The sequence below is a fragment of the Bos indicus genome, chromosome 28 (genome assembly GCF_029378745.1).
Source record: "Bos indicus isolate NIAB-ARS_2022 breed Sahiwal x Tharparkar chromosome 28, NIAB-ARS_B.indTharparkar_mat_pri_1.0, whole genome shotgun sequence".
NCBI classification, from domain to species: Eukaryota; Metazoa; Chordata; class Mammalia; order Artiodactyla; family Bovidae; genus Bos; species Bos indicus.
The window spans coordinates 22287291-22297372 of record NC_091787.1 but is presented as its reverse complement, the minus strand read 5'-3'; the positions used below and the strand labels follow the sequence as shown (position 1 = coordinate 22297372).

Genomic DNA, 10082 nt, shown 5'->3' with positions numbered 1-10082 from the left:
AGATTGGCTCCTACTCCTCTATGGAGATTCCGAGATAGGCATTTTATTTTCCTTGATGATTACATTTCAAAGGGATGGTTTGTAGGACCTTGACTAAGGCATATTTGGGTTGTAAATGTGTGTGAGAATATCTACACCTTGTATGGACAAAGGAAGGATTTACAATTATAAGTTTTCTAAAGAAAATACTCTAAGAAAAAGGAAATCAGGAGCTTATAGTCAGGAAGGAAGCTGTCTAAAGTTTATTCAAGCTGAAAAGAATATTAAGGCCCTTTTGCTTACTTTTAAGAATTGATGCTTTTGAACTGTGGTGTTAGAGAAGACTCTTGAGAGTCCCTTGGACTGCAAGGAGATCCAACCAGTCCATCCTAAAGGAGATCAGTCCTGGGTGTTCATTGGAAGGACTGATGCTGAAGCTGAAACTCCAATACTTTGGCCACCTCTTGTGAAGAGTTGACTCATTGGAAAAGACCCTGATGCTGGGAGGGATTGGGGGCAGGAGGAGAAGGGGACGACAGAGGATGAGATGGCTGGATGGCATCACCGACTCTATGGACATGAGTTTGGGTAAACTCCGGGAGTTGGTGATGGACAGGGAGGCCTGGCATGCTGTGATTCATGGGGTTGCAAAGAGTCAGACACGACTAAGCGACTGAACTGAACTGAGCTGAAGACTAAAATAGAAAGCAATGATTCTTCTTTTCGGACCCATAGCATCTCCAATTTGCTTTTCAAAGGTTAAAAATATCTATTTATAAGTTTGTCTTTCCCATAAGTTTAACACTTGTATTCCCAGCAATTACTTCAAAATTAAATGGTGAACTTCCAGTGTGAGGTTATACTTCACTGTAAATTTGATTTGTATTTCTCTAATAATTACTGATGGAGAAAGAAATGGCAACCCAGTCCATGTTGAACATCTTTTCATTTGCTTTCTGGTCATTTGTTTGTCTTTGGAGAAATGTCTATTTAGAGCTTCTGCTCATTTTTTGATTGGGTTGTTTTTAATGAGCTTCATGGTATATTTTGGAGATTAATTCCTTGTCAGTTGCTTCACGTAAAAATATTTTTTTTCCATTCTGTGTGTTGTCTTTTTATTTTCTTTATGGTTTCCTTTGCTGTGCAAAAGTTTTTAGGTTTAACTAGGTCCCATTTGTTTGTTTTTATGTTCATCACTTTAGTAGGTGGATCCAAAAAGATATTCCTGTGATTTATATCCAAGAGTATTCAGACTGGTTTCCTTTAAGAGTTTAATAGTACCAAGTTTTGCATTTTGATCTTTAATCCATATTGAGTTTATTTTTGTGTATGGTATAGGAGAGTGTTCTAATTTCATCCTTTTATATGTAGCTATCCAGTTTTTCCAGCACTACTTATTGAAGAGACTGTCTTTTCTCCATCATATACTCCTTTGTCATAGATTAATTGGCCATAGGTGTGTGGGTTTATTTATGTCTGGGCTTTCTATCCTGTTGCATTGAGGTATATTTCTGTTTTTGTGCCAGTACTACATTGTTTTGATGACTGTAGCTTTGTAGTATAGTCTGAAGTGAGGGAGTCTGATTCCTCTAGCCCTGTTTTTCTTTCGCAAGTTTGCTTTGGTTACTCAGGGTCTTTCATGTTTCCATATAAGTTAAAAAAAAAAAAAATCTTGATCTAGCACTGTGAAAATGCAACTCAGTGTTATTTGTATCATTCTTTACAATAGCCAAGACTTGGAACCAATCTGAATGACCATCAACAGAGGAATGGATAAAGACGGTGTGGTACAAATATACAATAGAATTTTACTAAACCATAAAAAGAATGAATAAGGCCATTTGCAGAAACATGGATGGACCTAGGTTTATTATTCTAAAGGAAGTAAATTTTATAGAGAAGGAAAAATATCATATTACTTATATGTGAAATCTTAAAAAAAAAAAGGAGTAGATACAAGTGAACTTATTTACAAAACAGAACAACACTCGTAGATTTTGAAAATTAACTTATGTTTAGCAAAGGGGAAAGGTGAGGTTGGGGAAGTGATTAAGAGTTTGGGATTAACATATATGCACTACTATATATAAAACAAAATCAACAAAAACCTATTACATAGCACATGGATCTCTACTTGATATTCCATATTTCCCTGTATGGGAAAAGAATCTGAAAAAAAAAAAAAAAAAAGATACATGTATATGCATAACTGAATCACTTTGTGCCTGTTACTAACACAGCATTTTGAATCAACTATATTCTAATATGGGGCTTCTAGATGGGACAGTGGTAAAGAACCTGCCTGCCAGTAAAGGAGATGCAAGAGATGCAGGTTTGATGCCTAGGTAGGGAAGGTCCCTTGGAGTAGGAAATAGCAGCCTGCTCCAGGATTCTTGCCTGGAAAATTCTATGGAAAGAGGAGACTGGTCCACGAGGTCACAGTCCACGAGGTCACAAAGAGCCAGACGTGACTAAGTGACCACTCTCACACACATGAATATACTCTAATATAAAATAAAAATTAAATTAAAAAAATAAAAGGAAAAATGGTGAACTTCCATTTCTCAGAAGTATATTGACCAATTAGTAACATTTTAACTATATAAAGTAATGAAGAAAGGGTGAAGGAATTGACTTCCTAGAGAATTCCAGAGCACCATCAATAGGTGATGACAAAGGCCAAGAACTCTATCATGACTCAGCAGTTCTCAAACAGACTGTGCTGAACAACACATTGTGGATAGGGAACCTTGACCATGATAAGAACTGGCAGTTAGTGTTCCCCTAACAGTTTCATTTTTATTGTGTTTTTTCTTCATAAATATAAATGTGCAACTTGACTGCCACAAACTTTCACATGGATGAAACCACTAAGATATCTTCTTGCTGCTGCTAAGTCACCTCAGTCGTGTCCGACTCTGTGCGACCCCATAGACGGCAGCCCACCAGGCTCCCCCATCCCTGGGATTCACCAGGCAAGAACACCGGAGTGGGTTGCATTTTCCTTCTCCAATGCATGAAAGTGAAAAGTGAAAGGAAGTCGCTCAGTCGTGTCCAACTCTTTGCGACCCCATGGACTGCAGCCTACCAGGCTCTTCTGTCCATGGGATTTTCCAGGTAAGAGTACTGGAGTGGGGTGCCATTTCCTTCTCCAAGATATCTTCTTAGGATACAAAAAAAAAAAATTGTTAAAGACATTATTTAGAGACTTTCCCAGAAATGTTTCTCTTGTAAAAAGATTAAACATGCAAAGTTCTTTGTTTGTGTATATAAGGACGCTTTTTTCTTTTTTCAATAATCCATAATCTTGACATTTATCAGTGCAGAAGACAATCTGTTTTACAAACTTGACAGAGGAGAGTATCAAATAGGTGTGGGCAGAGTTAGGTAGTGAGTTGGTGTGGAATAGAAGGATAGGCAGTTGAGTGGGTAGAAGATACAGCTTTTTAAACACAGTTTAGAGAGAGTTCTTGATTTATATCTTGTAAGACATTTTCTTGCACAGATGTTTTAACATATTGAATAATTAAAATATTTAAGATCTGAACTGAATAAATTATTAAATCTGGTTATGGTTGAACTTTAATTTTCCAATTACTGAATCTGTAAAAATGGACTTTCGTAATAGAATTAAGGTCATGAAACTTGGTGATAATTCAACTTAAGAACAAAAAGATTCTACTTCCAAAAATATTTCTTCCTAGACATCTCTTTTTAATGTTATCTTAAGTAGAATCACTGAATTCTCTGTTCAATAATAACTGGCTGCCTTCAAAAATATGGAATTGATTCATCTGTTGGTTCCACCATAATAGAAGCCTAAATCCAATTTCCCCACAATGTGGTGGCCTGAATCACCTCAGGTATTTTGGGCTGGGGTCCTCCACCTCTGGGCCACAGACTGATACCTTCTGTTAGATTAGCAGCAGCTTTAGATTAGAAATAAAGTGCACAATAAATGTAATGTGCTTGAATCATCCTGAAACCATCCCCCTTCCCTAAGCTGTGGAAAAATTGTCTTCCACAGAACTGGTCCCTGGTGCTAAAAAGGAAGGGGACTGCTGTTCTAGGGAAATACTGATCCATAACAATGCCTATCTGCCTCATTTGCATGAGCTGTGGGTCACCTTACAAAGAACCTCAATGATTAACCTTTACATCTTGAAGATTAGAAGATATAAGAAAATATAGGACCATAGGACCTCATGAATTTTCTTCCTTAATGGTAGCTATCATACAAATATTTTCACCTCTGTATTTTCACAAACGGGTGGGTTGAGCCCTTATTGTAATATTTGAACCATTGTAATTGCACCAGAACACTTATTATATCCTGTTCTGATTCTTAAATAATCTATGTGGACCTAGATGGTACAGTAGCAATATGATTTTTCAGTTGTAAACTTTTGGCACATTCAGGTGGAATATAAAATGTATAAACTCATTTCAGATATATAGGTAATCATGCAACTGAGATAGACTAGTGAAAAAGGAGTAATTTTTTTTTCCACTCACAAAAGGTATTTGGTAATTACATTTTTATAGGTGTTATCCTACAACAAAGTGAGTTTTGGGGTTAAAAAAGGCTTTATCCCAATGATGAGTAGACTTAATTTTGGTTAGGATTCTTTAAAAACCTTGATTAGAGGTTATAAACATACCTCAACATAATAAAAGCCATATATGATAAGCCCACAGCAAACATTATCCTCAATGGTGAAAAATTGAAAGCATTTTCCTTAAAGTCAGGAACAAGAAAAGGATGCCCACTCTCACCACTATTATTCAACATAGTTATTATGGAAGTTTTAGCCACAGCAATCAGAGAAGAAAAATAAATAAAAGGAATCCAGATTGGAAGAGAAGAAGTAAAACTCTCACTATTTGCAGATGACACTTTCCTATACGTAGAAAACCCTAAAGACACCACCAGAAAATTACTAGAGCTAATCAATGAATATAATAAAGTTGTAGAATATAAAATTAACACACAGAAATCCCTTGCATTCCTATATACTAACAATGAGAAAACAGAAAGAGAAATTAAGGAAACAATTCCATTCACCATTGCAATGAAAGAATAAAATACTTAGGAATAAATCTACCTAAAGAAACAAAAGACCTATATACAGAAAACTATAAAACACTGATGAAAGAAATCAAAGATGATACAAATAGATGGAGAAATATGCCATGTTCATGGATTGGAAGAATCAATATAGTGAAAATGAGTATACTACCCAAAGCAATCTACAGATTCAATGTAATCTCTATCAAGCTACCAACGGTATTTTTCAGAGGACTAGAACAAATAATTACACAATTTGTATGGAAATACAAAAAACCTCAAATAGCCAAAGCAATCTTGAGAATGAAGAATGGAACTGGAGGAATCAACCTGCCTGACTTCAGACTATACTACAAAGCTACAGTCATCAAGACAGTATGGTACAGGCACAAAGACAGAAATATAGATCAATGGAACAAAACAGAAAGCCCAGAAATAAATATACACACCTATGGACACCTTATCTTTGACAAAGGAGTCAAAAATATACAATGGAGAAAAGACAATCTCTAACAAGTGGTGCTGGGAAAACTGGTCAACCCGTTTTTCTTGTAAAAGAATGAAACTAGAACACTTTCTAACACCATACACAAAAATAAACTCAAAATGGATTAAAGATTTAAATGTAAGACCAGAAACTATAAAACTCCTAGAGGAAAACATAGGCAAAACACTCTCCGACATACATCACAGCAGGATCCTCTATGACCCACCTCCCAGAATATTGGACATAAAAGCAAAAATAAACAAATGGGACCTAATTAAACATAAAAGCTTTTGCACAATGAAGGAAACTATAAACCAGGTGAAAAGACAGCCTTCAGAATGGGAGAAAATAATAGCAAGCGAAGCAACTAACAAAGAATTAACCTCAAAAATATACAAGCAACTCCTGCAGCTCAATTCCAGAAAAATAAACAAACCAATCAAAAAATGGGCCAAAGAACTAAACAGACATTTTCCCAAAGACATACAGATACAGATGGCTAACAAACACATGAAAGGATGCTCAATATCACTCATTATCAGAGACATGCAAATCAAAACCACAATGAGGTACCACCATCTCATGCCAGTAAGAATGGCTGCTACCAAAATGTCTACAAACAATAAATGCTGGAGAGGGTGTGGAGAAAAAGGAACCCTCTTACCCTGTTGGTGGGAATGCAAACTAGTACAGCCACTATGGTGAGCAGTGTGGAAATTCATTAAAAAACTGGAAATAGAACTGCCATAAGAGCCAGCAATCTCACTGCTGGGCATACACACTTAGGAAACCAGAATTGAAAGAGACATGTGTACCCCAATGTTCATCGCAGCGCTGTTTACAGTATCCAGGATATAGAAGCAACCTAGATGTCCATCAGCAGATGAATGGATAAGAAAGCTGTGGTACATATACACAATGGAATATTACTCAGCTATTAAAAAGAATGCATTTGAATCAGTTCTAATGAGGTGGATGAAACTGGAGCCTATTATACAGAGTGAAGTAAGTCAGAAAGAAAAACACCAATACAGTATATTAACACATATATATGGGATTTAGAAAGATGGTAACGATGACCCTATATACGAGACAGTGAAAGAGACACAGATGTAAAGAACAGACTTTTGGACTCTGTGGGAGAAGGTGAGGGTAGGATGATTTGAGAGAATAACATTGAAACATGTATACTATATTATGTAAACAGATCACCAGTCCAAGTTCGATGCATGAGACAGGGTGCTCAGGGCTGGTGCACTGGGATGACCCTGAGGAATGGGATGGGGAGGGTCAGGATGGAGAACACATATACACCCATGGCTGATTCATGTGAATATATGGCAAAACCCACACAATATTTTAAAGTAATTAGTCTCCAATTAAAAAAAAAAAAAAGATTTGAAGCAGTGATTTCAGCAAAAAGGCAGAATAGGAAGTCCCAGCTGTCATCAGCCAACAGATGCACTAATTTAATAACACTTTAAGGCCCAAAACACCTTTATGAAAACTCCAGAATCCAGTTAAATAGTTGCAGTACCCTAGATGAGTTCAAAACTGAGAACAGTCACACTGAAATTTGTAAAAGCAATTTCAGTTAACCTGTGTCAGCTCTTCTAAACCAGCATAACTTAGGAGCAAGAGAAATACCCTCAGCCATCAATTTCTCCATGAGTGGAAAGAATTAACTATGCAACAACCCTCAAGCCACTTTCAGAAAGACCTGTTACTATATAATCTCACCCACAATGCTGAGGGCATTGACATAGTCCCAACATTTGGAGTCAGTTAAGAAAAAATGAAGGGGCTGACAGCTTTCAACAGGTGGCATGGTCCTGAAAAATTCACAGAAGGGACATAATATTGAGACTTTTCCTTCAGAAAGGAGAAACAGAAGTGGAGCTTCCACTCAAGGCCCAGAATTTCAGTGCACTGGCCTAGGGAAAAGGACCGAATGACTCTCAGCAACAAGTATGGCTCTGTGGACATTGGGAGAAGATGCTCAATCATGAGACCTGTTCATCAAGAGGGAGGGAGAGGGCCTTCCCTGGTGGTCCAGTGGTTAAGAATTCACCTTGCAAAGTAGGGGACACTTGTTCTATCTCTGGTCCAGGAAGATCCCACATTTCATGGGGCAACTAGACCTGTGTGCCACAACTACTGAGCCAGTGCGCTAGAGCCCACAAGCCACGACTATTGAACTGACACACCACAACTACTGAAGCCTGTGCACCTAGAGCATGTGCTGTACAGGAGAGACCATCGCAGCAAGAGGCCCACACACTGTACCTAGAGAGTAGTCCCCACTCTCCAAAACTAAGAAGACCTGGGCACAGCAAAAATGAAGCCAAAGAGCAACCAAAAATTAATAAATAAATGTTTAAAGAAAGGAGGGTGGGACAGGAGCTGAGTGTGCATCCTATGTTTCTGCCTTTTAGTGCACTGTCTCAGGAAAGGGACAGGAGGCTTACTGTGGCCAGGACAACTCTGAGACCGAGAAAAGTTGCACAACCTTTTATCTTCCAGGAAGAAATAAGAGGAGTAAAACATGTACATTCATAGAAAAGTTCCAAGTTTGCTAGAATCTCTAGCCAGTCTGATTGGTGAAGGTCTTTTTTTTTTTTTTTTTGATGAAACCAGTCTGAAAAGACTTAGAGATGCACAGGCACCAATGAAGAGCTACAAGAAACACAACATTTTAAGAAATATGATCCCAAAAAGGGGAAAAAAAAAAAATCTCTAGTAAACGATTCTTAAAAAATTGAGGTCTAAGAATTGTCTGAGAAGGAATTAGAAGTAGTTATCTTAAAAAAAGTTCAGTGAGCTACGAGAGAATACAACTAAATGAAATCAAATGCCAATACATGATCAAGTTGGATTTATGCCTGGGATTCAAGGATGGTTCAATATATATAAAGCAATCAATGCAATGTGCAACATTAATAGAATAGAGATTAAAAATCACATGATTATCTCAATAGATGCAAGCAAAGCATTTGATAAAATTTAATACATTTTCATGATGAAAGTTCTCAAGAAATTGGATAGAGAAGGAATGTACCTCGACATAATAAAGGCCTTATATGACAAGCTGATAGCTAACATTATATTCAATGGTGAAACATTGAAAGTTTTGCTAAAATCAAGAACAAAACAGGGATGCCCATGCCCTCCTGTCCTTCTCTTTAACACCGTTTTGGAAGTCCTAGCCAGGGCAAATGGACAAGACATCTGATTTGGAGAAAGGAAAATAATATTTTTGCTGATGATGCATTTTATAAGTAAAAGAAAATCCTAAATACTCCACATAAACTATTGGATAAAATCAACAAATACAGTAAAAGGTAGAAAAACATATAAAAACCAGCTGGATTTATATACATTCACAACTAACTCTCAATAAATGGAATTAAGAGAACAATTCCTCTTAAAATAGCATCAGAAAGAATAAAATATTTAGGAATAAATTTAACCAAGAAGTGAAATATCTGTATACCAAAAGCTATAAGACATTGATGAAAGAAAATGAAGACACAAATAAATGAAAAGATAATTTGTGTTCATGAATTGGAATGGTATTGCTAAAATATACATACTACTAAACTATAAACTTAAAGACATATTTTAGCAACTGATATTTGACAAGCATTTTGAAAATACAAAATTGGGAAAGGATAATCTCTTCAACAGTTGATTCTGGGAAAAGTGATGTCCACATGCAAAAAACTGTAATTGGATCCTAATATTATACTGTACATAAAAATCAACTCAAAAAGGACTAATGACTTAAACTCAATTGCTTGCTTTGGAATACATTTACTAAAATTGGAACTATAACAGGAAGATTAGCATGGCTCCCACAAAAGGATAACACACAAATTTATGAACCATTCCATATATTTTTATTATTAAAAAAAATAAAAAAAAAAAAACCTTAAACTCAAAATCTTAAATGGTAAAACTCCTAGAAGGAAACATGGAGGAAAACCTTGACATTTTTCTTGATAATTATTCCTTGGATAAAACACCAAAAACACAAGCAACAAAAGCAAAGCAAACAAGTGGAACTACAACAAACTTGAAAGCACACTCTGTGGAAAGGGAGAAAGAATTTGTAAACTGTGTATCTGACAGGCAGTTAATATATAAAATATGAGGACCTCATATAACTCAATGTGCTATGCTATATTCATTTTAGTCTGACCTTTGCAACCCTATGGCCTATAGCCCACCAAGGTTTGCTGTTTATGGGATTTTTCCAGTCAAGAGTACTGGAGTGGGCTGCTATTTCCTCCTCCAGGGACGTTCCTGACCCAGGAATCAAACCAGTGTCTCCTGCATCTCCTTCATTGCAGATGGATTCTTTATAGCTGAGCCATCAGGGAAGGACATAGAATTCAATAGTGAAAACAAATAGCCCAATTTAAAAATGAGCAAAGAACCTGAGTATACATTTTTCCAAAGACATACAAAGGACAAAGATGCAGATTAAAGACACTCAACATCACTAATCATCAGGGAAATGCAGTTCAAAATTATATATTACATCTG

General features: G+C 36.5%; 1 non-coding gene across 1 annotated transcript; it reads left to right on the top strand.

Moving 5' to 3' along the window:
• The first annotated feature begins 9329 nt into the window (after positions 1-9329).
• LOC139180463 (U6 spliceosomal RNA) lies at positions 9330-9433 on the top strand. Its single transcript, XR_011564733.1, has one exon. It is a non-coding gene; the product is annotated as a U6 spliceosomal RNA (small nuclear RNA).
• The last annotated feature ends 649 nt before the right edge of the window (positions 9434-10082 follow it).